This window comes from Tachypleus tridentatus, chromosome 8 (genome assembly GCF_004210375.1).
Source record: "Tachypleus tridentatus isolate NWPU-2018 chromosome 8, ASM421037v1, whole genome shotgun sequence".
NCBI lineage: Eukaryota > Metazoa > Arthropoda > Merostomata > Xiphosura > Limulidae > Tachypleus > Tachypleus tridentatus.
The window spans coordinates 11,155,766-11,172,657 of record NC_134832.1 but is presented as its reverse complement, the minus strand read 5'-3'; positions in this window follow the sequence as shown (position 1 = coordinate 11,172,657).

The window sequence follows — 16,892 nt, the reverse complement described above, 5'->3', positions numbered from 1 at the left end:
ATGTTAAGGTTTTAATAAGTACAAGTTAAACTTTCTCAGCAAATTCTGTTTCAAACAGTTATTAATATTTAAATATATTTTGGTGTATTTAGTTTGTTTGTTTTTGAATTTTTTATGAGACGAACAAACAATTCGAGAGAAAAACACAGAGACAACGACCACAAACATTTGGGTGTAATTCTACTATCTTGCGACTATAAATTCAGATCAGTATGCGTTCTATTACATTTCTGAAAATCTGAGAAAACAATTGACTGATCGGAGCGACATTTTAGGTCAGATTGCGTAAGTTTGTTTGTTTGTTTTGAATTTTCGCAAAGCTACTCAAGGGCTATCTGCACTAGCCGTCCCTAATTTAGCAGTGTAAGACAGCAGGGAAGGCAGCTAGTCATCACCACCCACCGCCAACGCTTGGGCTACCCTTTTACTAACAAATAGTGAGATTGACAGTCACATTATAACACCCCCACAGCTGAAAAGGCGAGCATGTTTGGTGCGACGGGGATGCGAAGCCGCGACCCTCAGAGTAAGAGTCGCACGTCTTAACCCACCTGGCCAGGTATATTTAGAGGACTGTACTTTATTAAAAGCAATATTCACATGAAACATATATTGACTATTCTACTCATAGCAACACAACATGCCTGTATTTTATTGTGCAATTATTACGTTTTCACATATTCCTATGCTTGTTTGCTGTACATTAAAAACCTAAGTTAAATTATATATTTTAGTATGCATATTTGTAAAATGAGCCTTCTTTTAGTCACTTCATTATGAAATACTTAGTTAAAAACAGGATTTTCATATTTTAACCGTTATTATAAAAATGTATTATTTTTTATTTTGTATATTAAAATATATTTGTGTTAATAAAGAAAATTGTATGTATCAGTCTTGTTGGCAAATACCATAAATTTGATACATATTAACAATTAACTTTTAAATTAAAATTGTCGGCTATTTGAAATCGTAATGCGTTAACACACGTAGCACAATAAATCGGAGACTCATCCGAGATAAATTATAATACGTAACACTTTCTTAATTCTACAAAAAATCACAAAACAGAAATCCCCTCTCGGAACAGTTTTAACACCAAAGAAACTACCCTTCCTCATGACTGGAAGATACCTTCCCTACACTATAATTACTATTGTCAACATATAAATAAATATACACATCTCATATTTTATATTCTTGTAATATGAGAGGAGAAGATAAATTGCATAATTTTCTAACATCTCGTAACTTGACTGAAACGTATTTATACGGTATAATATGATTACTTATATCATTCTCCAGCTGCTTGAGATATGCAACACGTAAACTGATACGTTGTTTAAACAACTTATTTATCACGTCATCCCTTATGTAATGTTTGATTTTAAGTTCAGAAAAAGAGAAAGGATTTCAAACGCTTTTAATGTTATTTAATCAATAATGTATGTTCCATTATTATTAAGCACTTTCTGCCAACGATTCACAAGCTTCTGAATGCCACTTCTATAAAATTATTGGGGTTTGGAGGAATAGAATGTAGAGGGGTAGTTTTAACATCTCCATGTGTTCCAAGCTCTTTTCCATCAAAATAGTTCTACAAACTTCGGAATAGATGATAATCAAATGGGGTAAGGTCTGGAGAATAAGGAGGATGTGAAAGTTTTTCACAGTCTAACAGTTGGCAATAGAATTCTAATGTAATCGTCACATTAGGTGGCAGCAACTCAAAGTGGATTACACCAACAATATCCCACCAAACGCTTAACAAGACTTTCATAGGGTGGAGATCCATTTTGGGCTGTGCTTCAGTCAGTTTACCCGCATTGAGCCATTGTCTGCGGCGCTTAACATTCTTATAAAATATGCATTTTTCATCTCCAGTCACTAACCTGTCAAAAAGGTTAGTTACGTTCACGAGAGTGCAGAGAAGTGCAAATGTCCACTCTTGCTCTATCAAATCATGGGAGACCCATTTTCCGAGTTTTGACACCTTTCTAAGCTGTTGCAGATGACGATGAATTCTTAAATGGGTTGAATTAACCTTCCGTGCTAGTTCTTCAACTATTACAGCACAAGCTTCATCAAGTGTAGCAAGCAGCAAGTCATCATTAAACTCAATAGGGCGATCTAAACGTGGCGCAGCACTTAAGCTGTAGTCACCTGATCTAAACTTCTGAAATCACCTTTGACATTTTCTTTCATTGAGAGACTCTGCATCATAAACACCTTGAATGTTTCGTATAGTTTCTGCTGCACTATTGCCTTTTTTAAAGTCATAAAGCATTATATGCCTAATGTGCTCCTCAGACACATCCATCTTCATAAGGGTTTATTTGAGTAATGATCTGAAAAAGTGGAGTTGGGTTAGTTTTTTATTTGTTTGAACGTTTTTATACGCTTCCTTTCTGTATTAAACGCCCCCAAGTGGCTCAGCGATATGTCTGCGGACTTACAACATTATTAAATATTACATATTTCAGTCATTAAAGCTTTCTACAGAGACAGAAATGATGTTGCACTTTCTATATTAAATATCTGGACATAACTTATGGAATGACCTAATATGTGTACTCGTGTCGCTTTTCTAGCTGATTTAGCTTAATACAAATTATCATTTTGTTTGAAAAGCACTAAATAGCTTCAGTATAATTTCAGCGTTTTAAAATGATTTACATTTCTATTAAAGTTTCACACAAAATATTTTCATTAAATGTGCACATAGTTAATGACGTTAGTGGTTTAACATTTTCTTACTATCCGAATCTAGAGCTCTCTAATGGCACAGCGGCAAAACAGGAATTATAACGCTAGTAACCGAGTTTTGATACCCTTGATAGGCAGAGCACAGATGGCCCATTGTGTGGCTTTATGCTTAATTACAAAAACCAAATCAAGGCTTTTATCTATATAAAGTAATAAAAACAATAAGTGAAAATACAACCTAATTCTGAAAGAACGATTTATTATAAGCTTAGTAAAGTTACTTTTCAGTTATATTAGTTAATTATAGCAAAATACAAAAAGAGAAATCCGTATTAAATACAGGGCCGGATTAAGGGCAGCTGATGCCCTAAGCACAGCCCAACAATGGTGCTCCCCTCGACCCCTCAATTGCTTAACTGACAAGACGTTAAAATTCAATAAGTGCTGAAAGTGAAATAAAAGTTTGAAAATTTATAACCCTTCTTCAGTTTTCTTCCAAACCAGACCCCATAACTATATTAAATAAAAACTTTTTTATTTTTTTTATTTAAGAGATTGGGCATGGATCAAAATCAAACAATGACTGAGGCGTTTTATTTAGAAATGATGAGGGAAATCACTTTTTTGATTAATAATAATTTAAAAGAATCGTTTTTACTCTATATTGTTTTCACTGTTAGTTAACAATTCACACTTTGATGTTAACAAACTTACACTTTAATGTCAACAAAAATGAAAAATTTACTCAAAACACTTTTATTAAATTCTCACTTTGAGCTTAAAACTTTCTAATCATATTATTTACTTGTAACTTAATATTTATTTAAATTTTAAAAAGTTTTCTTCTAGATTTTTTAAGTGCAAAGTCTTTGATCAAGGCCTCAAAATTAATTTGGCGCAACAAATCTGCTTCTATACTTAGCAGAGAGAGACAAGGCATCCAGCCTGTCTTGTCGCATAGTTGTTCTGTTGGGATTTTTAATATGCTTGAGCTGAGAAAATGAACGCTCAGCTGTGCAATTTGTGACCATTAATGTTAAAAATATACGCAATGCAATGTTTACGTTTGGAAACACACACTCAATTTTGTTCTCTAACATTACTTTATGGAAGTTCAGCATGACTGAATCTGGTTTTTACAGTTTTTGTTGCACTGAACTTATGGCGCACATATGAGTGAAACTGCTGAAGTTTGGCAGAGAGATTAGTGTCCAAATCCTCTGGGTAAGTATCAATTAGCTTTAGGGAACACTGAGAGTACCTTTTAGTTTCAGCAGATGAAGTGACATAATGTGGTACATCACTTAGGAAAGCGTTTGCTATTTCATTTTACACCTGTCCTCTTCTTCTCATCTGGGTTTCTAGTTTGTCAACAATTGTGAAGGTGGTGATACGAAATTTATCTCTGGCATTCAGATCTACTTCTTGTGCATCTCCGTCATTCTTTCTGACAAGTTTGCGAGTTTTAGCTGCATTGTAATCAACATCTGGTAGTATTTCCTTCGCAACTGCTTCAAATCTTTCAAAGTCATCCCTTAAAGTGCGTAGTTGGTCAGCTAATGACCCGTACAGATCTGCACGTTTTTAAGTTCACATCCCCATTTTGCAGAACTCGACTCGCTTTATGAAACTTTGCAAAATCTCATCCCACATGATCAAAATTAAAAAAAAAAATTCTAGCTCTTGCACCGTATTTGCAATATTGTTTGTTTCTCTTTTAGTGTCTCCCTTTTGTGACTAGTCTTCAACTAGGCATTCTAAAGCTTCAAAAATCTTAAAGAAAGACTTCAATATTGCTGTTGTTGCCATAGCACGTGCCTCCCATGTGGTATCAGAGAGGAATTTTAATACACTTTCATTTCCAAAACAAGCTTTAAGAATTTTCCATCGGCTGGTTGAAGCTAAAAATAATGTACAGAGCAAATGCATTGTAGAGAAAAAATTAACTGCCACTTGACAGCAGTCAACAGCACTTCAGCCTACCAGATTTAATAAATAGGCTGCACAGGGCACATATATGGCAAACTTATTTCCTTCTAAAATATTTTGCCGCATTTTCTTATCACGCCCAGACATGTTAGCACCATTGTTGTAAGACTGACCCCTACATTTTGAAAAATCAAGTTTGCAAATTTCATGTAAGTACCGCAATACCTGGTTTGCAATTCCTTCACTGAAAAGGTTTAAAAGCGTTCAATAAGCTGCCCATCTATTAAGTATCGAAATACAACACTTAACTGATCTATATGTGATAGATTTTGCGTCAACTGACAAGCTAAATTTACAAGAATTTACTTCATCGACAATGAACGCGTGAACCTTCTGAGCCATTAGTTCAATAAGTTCTTCACAGGCGGTTTTGGACAAGTAAGAAATATTTCCTTTTCCAGAATTTTTATATTTCGAAATGTGCCCTTCTAAAAATAAATAAAACTGACAGAGCTCAAGCAGCCCTAAAAAATTCCCATTCTGCAGTGAACCATATTTTTAATCTGTTCCTCGAAAAGCCAGGCCACGTTCAGCTAACGTACGAATAACGTAATAACAGTACAAGATAAATTCACAGTAAGGCCCGGCATGGCCAGGTCGGTTAAGGGGTGCGACTCGTAATCCGAGCATCGCGGGTTCGAATCCCAGTCACACCAAACATGATCGCTCTTTCAGCCGTGGGGGCGTTATAATGTGACGGTCAATCCCACTATTCGTTGGTAAAAGAGTAGCCCAAGAGTTGGTGGTGGGTGGTGATGACTAGCTGCCTTCCCTCTAGTCTTACACTACTAAATTAGGGACGGCTAGCGCAGATAGCGCTCGTGTAGCTTTGCGCGAAATTCAAAAACAAAACAAGATTCCCAGTAATTGCATTCTTCTTTAATTTGTTTTTCCAACCTTATCGCAAGCCTAAACCTTGTCTGCGAGTTAAGTATGTTAGCATTGAGTATCGCTGAGTAGTGCTTCTTTCATGATGATCAATTACAATAGTATTTCGCCAGTCACTGAACCCTTTTTTTTTTCAACAAAACGCGAGGGAAATTTAGAGCAAAAAGTTTACAGACAAAGTAGTAAATTGACTCTGTTGATGGTGAATACAATAACCACTCTCTCTTATATTGCTAACCATTGTCTTTTACCTCAAAGAAAAGATTTTGCGAACAGTATCTCGTTGGTTTGTCACTATTGAAAGTCCGGTAAGATTTGCCAAATGGCCCATTGAGGTGTTGATAGTCAATGGGTCCACAGGCAATTCAATAAACCACGTCATCAGCTGAGAAATCGAGCCACAACCCTGGATCTTTCGCTTTCGTTTCTTCATCTTTTGTAGACTGAAGCATAATTTCAAACATTTTACCATAGTCCAGTAAATTTTCATTTTCAGCAATTATTTCGACTTCAGACTGTCAAACAACCTGCATCAACATTAACACTAGATATATCAAGAGAATTTACAGGCAAAGTGAGATCAGTTGTGAGACTTGTGCCAGTTGAGCCAGACTGTGACACCTCAGCGTCATCATGATGTTCTGACCTTGCAGTGGGCAAAGCAGTAGTTTCATTAAGATTGTTGCTATGGTAGCTGTATGCAAGAAGCAATGTCAATGGTAATATGCAAATCCATTATGGGCCAAAGAGTATTCCAAAACAATTTGTGATCAACAACATATACTGTAGTAGCCTATATACACAGTGATCATTCTGTACTGGTATACATACATAACATATAATCAATTATAAACTGTACTGCACATTGAACTACTAAATACTGGGTTAGGTCTAAGCTAGAGTATCTTAATTTTAATCAACTATCTAAAGAAAGAGTTGTAACCTCCACTTTAAGCTCAATTTTGACCTGGGACTTTAGATGAGCCAACAAACCATACATCAACAAAAAAGGTATATATCTGAAACGTTATCTGCATGCGTGAATACGAAGTCAAATTCAAAACGACAGCCTTAAATTGGAAATAATCTATTTCAGTATTCCACGCAACAGTAGCGTTTCCAGTGTACTTACACTAAACTAGTTACAGTATTTAGGCCTAACGTTATTGTCACTCATTTCGCAGATATCAACACAAACGTTAGGCCTCAGTACTAACCTTGCTCACATGAACTTGTTCAATTCATGCACTTTTTCAGACATTCCTAAATTGATTTTGTTGATTTGTTAGTTCTTTACAGTATCTCTGAATGACCACGGTGCCATGGTACTGTACTTCTACTAGAAGTATAGTGTATATATAACAACGTTAAGAATCATGTTGTCGTACACGTCGAAGTCTTACGCAATCACGGCCCGGCATGGCCAGGTGGATTAAGGCGTTCGATTCCTAATCCGAGGGTCGCGGGTTCGCATCCCCGTCGCGCCAAACATGCTCGCCCTTTCGACCGTGGGGACGTTATAATGTTACGGTCAATCCCACTATTCGTTGGTAAAAGAGTAGCCCAAGAGTTGGCGGTGGGTGGTGATGACTAGCTGCCTTTCCTCTAGTCTTACACTGCTAAATTAGGGACGGCTAGCACAGATAGCCCTCGAGTAGCTTTGTGCGAAATTCAAAAACAAACAAACGTTTTTGCGAAATTCAAAACAAAACAAGCAAACTTACGCAATCTAACCTAAAAAGTCGCTCCGATCAGTCAGTTGTTTTCCCAGATTTTCAGAAATGTAATAGAACACATACTGACCTGGATTTATAGTCGCAAAATAGTTGAATTACACCTAAATGTGTGTGGTCGTTGTCTCTGCGTTTCTCTCTCGGATTGTTTGTTCGTCTCATAAAAAAATATTACCAGAGGGCTGAGCTGGGTCTGAACATTATGACGTCAGGATAGGACCAAGGAAGAAGTAAGGAGTATATAAATGTAATTTCTGTTTTTGGGTGGCGAGTGGGTGGTAGTCGCCATTGAAATACCACTACTTTCATCGTTTTTTACTGATTTGGTGAAACGGAGAGCTGTTATATTCCTCTGCTAACATGTCTTCATTGCTTGGATTACCGCGCCAGTCTCGCCACCGGTCCCGTCTGTAATAGTCGACGCCCTACCGCCGCATCTCACGCCGTTACAAATTGCCACATTTATCGCCCAGGCTAAGCTTGGTGCTACCATCGACCCTTCAAAAACTCGAATACCACACCGAGGCGGAATTCTCCTCCAGCCTTCTACACTAGCAGACTCATAATACTTATGTAAGCCGTGGAATACTGAAATGAAAGTAAGTTGTTCACCCACCAAGAGCCCCATCAGCTTGCTCCCTGTTTTCCTCAAAGGAGTCGATAGATCCATTCACCTCACAGAAATCAAACATACCCTACAAAGCCAAAGCCAGATTGAGATATACGCTGCCCATAGAATGTTCTCTAAATTTTCCAACCAACCTACCAAATTCATCAAGATAGTTACTAATTCGAAGCATAGTGCCGACTACGTTTTACATAACAGATGCTACTACCATATATTTCATTACAGTGCCGAGCCGCCCGACTAAAGCCTGGACACCTAAACCCCTAGACAACAAACTGATGTCTTACTTACAACTTACAGATTCATCGCTTAATCAACAATCAGACAAGGAAAACAATCGACGTGATTCATATAACTCCCCTTCGAAGCTGCCAGCCTATGTAGCCAATAATACCCATTCACTCACCAAGAAGAGAGACAACTTTTCTCAAACTAACGACGACATGAACCTACAGCAACGACTGAACCAAAGGGACAAAAAACAACAAAGCCAGGCAGACACCACTGAATACCCCACTTATGACAACTTCAAGTCAGACTCAAACCATACAGGTTATGAGTACTGATACTGCAGTTATAACAAACTTTTCACCAAATCTCAGCTGACTCGAACTAGATTTCCAAGAAGACATAAATCAACCCTGACAGTATAATAACAACCAGAGGACCCACCCCTCCTCCACTAAGGCCCTCTATATTTGCGCCAAGTTTAGAAAAAGCAAGAGAAGAAGCATTCAAGGCCTTGATGGCATTTGGCTCACACTGGTTTTCCTCTTCGGTTCCTAGTTTTGTATGTTTGCGCATTATGTCCTTATTGTCATATTGCTATTTGTATCATTAACCCTACTTCCTTTATCAGCTATCATAGGGTGCGGTCTGGGTAGATTACTTGGCGCCCTGGCCATGAAAGTGGATTTTCTCAGAGTACTCCCTTTCCCCTCCACAGCAAACTTTTGGGTATTTCTTTACCCTAGCTCTGAAAAAAGGCCCGTTTTTTCAAGTTATCCAGTTTTAATTGAATTCTTTGTTTACTATAGAAACTACTCTCACGCGAATCCTAACCCAAGCATTACAACTGTTAAGGCGTATTCTTTCTGCATCTCCTTACTTGCGTCTTCATGTCTACAACTACAAAAAGGCTCGATCTTCCTCTCTTTGTCCGGCTCGTCACAACTTCTTCTCAGCTTGGTCCGGGGCGCTCTATGGCGCCCATTAAATAACAGCCAAGGTAATTACTATTAGTACTTTCATCTTGGAATCTTATTTTGCTTATAAAGTTCTTCCTCTCATATATTATCCATCATCTCAACAAGTGCGAGGCTGAAGAGAAACAAAAGTTTCTGAGCGCCCCAGGTTTGCCTCTTGGGTTTCCCTTAGAGATTTAAAAACCTGAACGACTACCATGATAAATTGAATTGGATTGAATTGGGTCTAAAAATGGTATATTTGACAAAATTTTGTTGGCTATTTGTGAATGGGGATAAATCTCAGCTTCAGATCTGTTTATATTATTACATAATCACAAGGGAATACATACATGCCCAAATATTCTTATAGGCTAAATGTAATCTATGAACGGTAGCATTGCTACAGTGGCATTCCTTTCTAAATTTTTTCTTGGTATGATAAATTTCAGAACATGTACTCACACACAAAGAAGGTTTTTTGGCAGCAAGTTGTTTGAAGCCAAAAATATTTACGACTCAGGATTGCTTTAGTGAGAAACACACTTATAAAAATATCACAAAACACACATGAATAATGCAATACTAACGCAAAAGAAACTAAAATAAACGAAACAATAACCCAAATATGACGTATGAAACAGAAGCCGAAAAAAACAAAAAAACTAACCACGTCTCTGTACATGGTGAGTAGCTTTGCGCGAAATTAAAAAAACAAAAGGTCTCTGTATACATTTGTCACCATTTCGTTTGGCTTATGTTTCTGTGGTATTATACTGTTATTTTTCTGTCGATGTGGTTGAATAAAGCAGTAAAAGGTGAAACAAAATAGTTTCACTGCCTATAATTTCTTATAAATAGCCACAACAGAAGGAATGACTGAGAAAAATATTTCATCTTCAAAGTCAGACATCATAACATACGATTATCTTTTACCTGAAGTTTCATTTACATTTTGTATTGCTCTATACAGTAATCTTTCACAAATCAATGACTTCTTACTTCAGGTACATAGTTTAATAGTTTCTCGAAACTTTAATCACTCACAGAGCCAAAGAAAACGTTTTTTTAACAATGCAGAATAAAGTCGAACATGACAGATAAGGACAATTACAAAAAAAAAAATCGACTGAAGTTGAGTGTGGCTTGTATTGTTTGTTTTTTGAATTTCGCACAAAGCTATTCGAGGGCTATATGTGCTAGCCTTCCCTAATTTAGCAGTGTAAGACTAGAGGGAAAGCAGCTAGTCATCACTACCTACCGGCAACTCTTGGGTTACTTTTTTACCAACGAATAGTGGGATTGACCGTCACATAATAACGCCACCACGGCTGAAAGGGCGAGCATGTTTGGCGCGACGGGGATGCAAACCCGCGACCCTCAGATTACGAGTCGCATGCCTTAACACGCTTGGCCATGCCGGGCCGCTTGAGTGTGGCAGTGAAAAAATTAAGGACATGACAAAGTGTGGGCAAAAACTCTGTAGTGCCCTAAGCACGTGCTTGTTTTGCTTAATTGTTGATCCAGGGCTGATTAAATACAACGCTTATATTTCCTATTTTAATCACGTAAAATTAACAGCACAGGAGGATGTGCATATTTTATGCATTGTGTTGCCCTCTTTAGTTGTGAATGATTTATTTGATATGTTGTAGCTCAGAATAATTTTAAAATGAAAACATAAAAAATACATTTTAATTTTATACATACTGTTTCGTCTGTTTTGATGACAATATTCAAAATGATAATACACATATATATAATGTAAATCATTAATTTTTGTTGTATTATGCTACTGGGGGACAATTAGTTTAGTATAATAATGAAAAAAACATACTTTTCACGTGATACTTTGAAGAAAAAAAAGCTAGAGATTCCCTTGTTTTGACTTTCTTGAAACAAATACAATATTTAAGTAACTAATTATTTACAGATTTACAAATAGACTGTATTTGAAGTAAAAATATTTTTTCGCAACAAATTTAAATCATGCTTTAATTAGAATCGATATCAATATAACATTAAACTTAATTTTAAAATAATTATAAATGAAGGAGAAATAATAAAATGGAAATCAGAAAGTTCATGCACTAAATCTTTAAAACATTCAACTCAATTGTTTGTTTGCAGTTAAACACAAAGCTGCACAAATTATTTAATAATTATTTGTTGAATTTCTGTTCGTTTTTTGTTTTCTTTTTAATGCTTCGTCCTTCTTAAGTTTACAGCACCTTTCAAGTTAATCACAATGAAGTGCAGAATTTCACGAGTTAATCCATGCTGGTCGTATGTTTGAATTCCCTTCATCGAACATGCTCAATTTTTCATGATTATAAGTGATGACCAATTCCAATATTCGGTGACAAAAGAATAGCCTAAGAGTTGACCAAAAAAGTGTTTCTTCGCTGCCTTCCCTCTCTAGTCTGGCACTGCTAAATTAGGGTTTGGTTTGGTGTGAATTTCACGCAAAGCTGCACGAGGGCTATCTGCGCTAACCGTCCCTAATTTATATGCAAAAACGGCTCGTTTGGGCTGAGAAAACACTTTACATAGAAGAGCGAACAACGTTTCGACCTTCTTCGGTCATCGTCAGGTTCACACCCACCGCCAATTCTTGAGCTACTCTTTTAGCCACGAATAGTAGGATTGACCGTCACATTATAACGCCCCCATAACTGACAGAGCGAACATGTTTGATGTAACGGGGATTCGAACCCGCGACAATCGGATTACCAGTCGAGTGCCTTAATCACCTGGCCATGCCGGGCCGCTAAATTATGGACGGTTAGCACACAAAGCCCTCAAAGTAGCCTTGCTCAAAATTTAAAAACAAAAATACCTCGTTTCCATCTAGCGAATCAACTCTAATATTTTTCAGTAATACATGTCTCCTATTTGATTAACATTGAGGAAATTTCTTATCCTAACTATGATCAATCTTCTTCGGACAAATCTGAAATAAAGAAAAACAGTATAATAAGCTTAAGTCAACTCAAATTCATTTTTAATAATAAATTGTTACTGTTGTTTATTTCTATTTCGTTTACTCTATGTTTTCTATTTTATCGTTTGTGATTTAGACATCTTTTTTATAAAAAAGAAGAAACAGAGAGTAGTTAATCAGCTGAAAGAAATACTTTTTCAAACTTTTCAAATAATTTCGACCATTTGTAAAGACATTTAATTAGAAAGTGAAAGTAAATACTAAATGTGAAAGAGAAACATAGAAGCCTTTTCTCGCAAGTTATCGTTATCAAACCCCATGTTTGCCATTTTAAACATCACTGAAATTTCCAGGAAGTCGGTGAGCTAGTCCGGCCCTACACTAGAATATTACTCGCACTTGATCTTTCTTTTCACTTACCCTTCAGGATCTTGTATCGCATTGTTTGAGTACAACGTTCTCTATTTCGCAAGAAACGTCTACCGAAGAGGATTGAACTCCTGATTTTAGTGTTTTAAATTCGAAAGCTTACTGCTGTACTAGCGGGGAACGATCTGTTAGTACCATAATAAAAAAAAAGAAGGGCTCATAGCAAAAATAAAGAGGCGAAAGGTAAGTATTAAATATCTTGTTTTTAATGTAATTTTTATTTATACTTATAAAATTAATAAAAACGGTAAAAAATGATAAACTTGTTGGGTATTATTAGGTTATAAAATAGGACAAATTCTCATTATTCACTTTTTATAAAATATAGTGATATGTATAAAACATTAATACTAGAATAAAATAATACCAAAATGTAGTTTCTATATTTAGGTAGACACACAATGTTTGACTTTACAGCTTTTTCAAGAACACTTACTAAAATACAAACATAAACTGGATGTGAAGCTTTTTACTCTCAATTTTGGTATGTGTTTTAGTGAACACTACTAAAGAAGTAAAGTGAAACGTTTATTTATAGTATTAAAAAATGTCTCCACGAATCAGGCTCGCAAATGGCTCGTGCGTTACTTAATTCAATATTACCGTAAATTGCGTTAATCGTGTACTTTGTGAAACACAGTTCCTAGCACGATTAGATTTAAGACATGGTTCAAATATCAATTAACCGATAAAATTAATTTAAAATATTTGTAAAGTATTTCGAGTCATAAGTTTTTGTGATAAATTGTGGTAAATTTTCTGTAACAGTCTACCGCCATTTCAAAAAGAAAAAGTGATAATTTAGGGTTTTTTTTTTCGGGGGGGGGGATATCCGTTCGGTCAAAAAGACTGCTATGGTCTATTATTATGACCGATAAAGTAATTCATAAAATATCAAGTATTGTTAAAAACACTTTTCGATATACTGTTATAAGGTTGAATAAACAGGAAATGCCTATCCCTGTTCTGCAATGCTTGGTCCTAATTCCTGTACCCAGGCGATACTACTAATTGGTTGAATATTTACTCAACAGTTTGCAAATGGTTAAAAACCAAAGTTAGCAAAATGTTCTAGTGATGTTAATAATGGAAATAATAATAATTTTAAAATAGTAATGATTTAACAAGAATAGCAGGACACACTGCCAGTGTTTTTCTCCCTTGTGATGTGGCTGTGCGGCTGGAACCCCAGCATCCACACTTCCCACAGCCTAGGGTAGCTATACAACTCAGTGCACACATTATCAGTGATGTCGAAAAACCCACTTGTTGAGAAATTTATATGCAAAAACGGCTCGTCAGTGAACCTGACGATGACCGAAGAAGGTCGAAACGTTGTTCGCTCTTCTATGTAAAATATTTTCTCAACCCAAACGATCCGTTTTTGCATATAAAGTGCATACATTGTATCTCGTACTATTTTAATACAGCTCACAAAGTAATGAATGAAAACCAACTTCAGTCGTTGGTTTTTAGACCAAACACGTGTTCATCTATAATAATAGCGTGAAAAATTATAAAAGGTGAAGAACAGTCAGCAGCTTGTAAGGTACAGGTCTATAAATCAGTAATTGTCCTAACCATATATTTAGCTGTTATTACCAATGATTAGGAAGTCTTCTTTGTCATATCACCCTACCACTGGAACTTACTGTTACTTCTTCATCTGACCCACTGAATACAGGAAGATAAGTACTTTCATCTTCCTCCTCTTCATCATTTGACTCGAGCTCTGATTCCTCGCCAATGCAAAGCATAAAAAATTCATCCATAAGGTCTTAGCTTATCCACATCCTAGTCATGCTTGTATGTTCCCCAAGAATGTTAGATAGCATATATCAAAGAATAAACTTATCTGAGTGCTAGATGTGAACCAATCAAAGCAGATGTAATCAGTGATGTCGAGAAAACCCACTTGTAGAGAAATATATATGTAAAAACGGCTTGTTTGGGTTGAGAAAATATTTTACACAGAGGAGCGAACAACGTTTCGACCTTCTTCGGTCATCGTCAGGTTCACAAAGAAAGAAAGAGATAACTGACCGGAAGCTGACCACATGTTTGAAAGGGGTTGTAACATCAGCCAGCTCATTCATCAAAGACTCTTTTAATTTCAAGTATAATCTAAATCAACTTAATCATAAAGCCTTAATGGCCAGTTTCGATGTTATATCCTCTTTACAGAAGTCCCAACCACTGAAGCCTATAAGATAGCCTTAGAACTCTATATCCGAGACCCTAACCCATTTGTAGACATTCCCAGCAACCAATTGGCAACCCTCATAGAATTCACCACGATAAAGACAAACTTCATGTTCAACAACCACAACTATATATGAACAAATGGCCTAAGCATGGGCAACCCAGTATCACCAGTTCTAGCCAATATTTTTATGCTCACCAGATAAAATTAACGATGAATTAGACAAAATAAAACAATACTTCATCAACATCAATAAGTTTCCGCCACAAACCGTAGAAAACATTATACGCACACACCTGTGTTTGTGTTTTCTTATAGCAAAGCCACATCGGGCTATCTGCTCAGCCCACCGGGGGGAATCGAACCCCTGATTGTAGCGTTGTAAATCCAAAGACATACCGCTGTACAAGCGGGGGTCTGTTATAAAGGGAATTGAGTCCGACTATGTCGGATGGGCTACTCCATACTGCCTATTCACAGGCGCGATCCCACTACTGCACGACGCGGGACGCACACACCTAGATAGAAAGCAAAATTAACCAACAAAAGTAAATATATCTCACGAATCAAAAAATCACGAAACCATATACTGCAGCATACCATACATTCTCGACATCAGCAGAAAAATAACCAACATTTGGCAAAAACTAGTAACAAAATATGACATTCCAGTTAATACCAAATTTATTCAAAAACCAGGCACAAAACTTAGGTATATACTATGTAAAACTACACTGACAAACACCACACCAACATTATTTACAAAATACAATGTGATAACTGCCACGACTTATATATTGGAGAAACAAGTAGAAAAATGGAAACCAGATTCAGAAAACATAAAAAGTAACCTTCACACGTTTTCGAACACTGCAAGTCAAATAAACACAACATAACCATAGAAAACACTCAAATACTAAATAAAGAAACAAATATAAACAAACGCAAAATTAAAGAAGCCTTACTTATACAACAACTTATACCCAAAATAAACCAATACAAAGGAACACCTTTATATCTATATTAAAAATAATAATATATAAAATTATATATTCAAACATCTAACACCGCCCTCTATATTCCGACACTCAGTTACACAACACCTTTCAAACATGTGGTCAGCTTCCGGTCAGTTACCTCCTTCTTTCTTTCTTTGTGAATGTGACGATGACCGAAGAAGGTCGAAACGTTGTTCGCTCCTCTACGTAAAATATTTTCTCAACCCAAACGAGCCGTTTTTACATATATATTTCAAAGCAGGTATATCATTTTCTTTATCATATGACTGCCTTTCTTTGCTCTTTGTGTGCACCAGTAGTGTTTCCAACAATTCCACGTAGGTTTGTGGACCCTATTGTACCAGAGATCTAGGAGGTGAGCTGCATCACATTTACAAAATATTAACATTTGAGGTATTCAACAATTCATCCACCGTTTTATAGTGCAATATTTCATCATGACACGTAATAAGTGTTCATCTCAATTGGCCACGATTGACAAATTTTTTAAGTATATACTTACTAGCCTATAAAACACATTCCACCAAATCATCTGACTTGGGTGATAAGATAAAATTTGTATCTTCATCACACTCACAACACTTGCACAATTAATAGCTTTTAAAATTAGTTCTGTGATCTATCTGAATCTCTCCCGTGGTACTAAAATGTGTTATCCACTGTTTCGCCAACACATCAAATGAACAACTGTTAAAGTTTAAACCAATGGATAAGCTTTGACTCACTTAGTGAAATAATCAAAGATAACCAGTAAACATCAATTACTTCTCTGTTTCTGGGACATGAGCAGCAATTTACAGGACATTTCTCTAGAAGGTAGAATAAAAATGATTTGATGGGTTTACCCTCTATCTAGGTATTTGTTATCTCTACTGCACACCAGCATGGAACATTATAATTTAAACTTGTAAAGTAGAATCATTGTTGTCCATTAGCACAAGTCTGACTAACACTCTGATGACATACAGGATTTGGGTTATATAGGGTATGGATAATTGTCTCCTGCAAAGATTGGATAACAATTTGCTACACCATAGATTGATTCTCACATCTTTGAAGTTAATAAAAATGGTATTAAATGGTTAGTCATGATGAAGGGATATGTCTATTTTGTCTGGTAAGGTGTGGGAAATTTATGAATATTTATGTTCAGTCCAAACCTATAGCAG